Source organism: Oncorhynchus gorbuscha, linkage group LG24, assembly GCF_021184085.1.
Source record: "Oncorhynchus gorbuscha isolate QuinsamMale2020 ecotype Even-year linkage group LG24, OgorEven_v1.0, whole genome shotgun sequence".
Classification (NCBI taxonomy): Eukaryota; Metazoa; Chordata; class Actinopteri; order Salmoniformes; family Salmonidae; genus Oncorhynchus; species Oncorhynchus gorbuscha.
Genome location: NC_060196.1, coordinates 56991907 through 56992372, shown reverse-complemented (window position 1 = coordinate 56992372; position 466 = coordinate 56991907).

Sequence of the window (466 nt, the reverse complement as noted above, 5' to 3'; positions counted from 1 at the left end):
ACCTGCATTGACGTCCCGTGTCGTACTGCAGCAGAGGGGGATCTAGTGAGGGCAGCAGTGGCAGAACACAGCCACTGGGGGGGGGGGGGGGTACTATCTCTTCGGCATCCCTCCCTAAATGTCTGCAACTGCTGGGACACCACAGTCTTCAGCTAATTTACTGTGTTTGTTTTCCTCCAAATACAACACGAAGTTAACTGACACCACAGTTCACACATTGGCTGTGTTGTTATCTGTCGCTGGCGAGGGGAACTGGTAGGATGTGAACCATGGTCTCCCACACGTGCCCAGTCGCTCCCTCCTCTCCTGTGTGTGTGTGTGTGTGTGTGTGTGTGTGTGTGTGTGTGTGTGTGTGTGTGTGTGTGTGTGTGTGTGTGTGTGTGTGTGTGTGTGTGTGTGTGTGTGTGTGTGTGTGTGTGTGTGTGTGTGTGTGTGTGTGTGTGTGTGTGGGTCTGTCTATCTATCC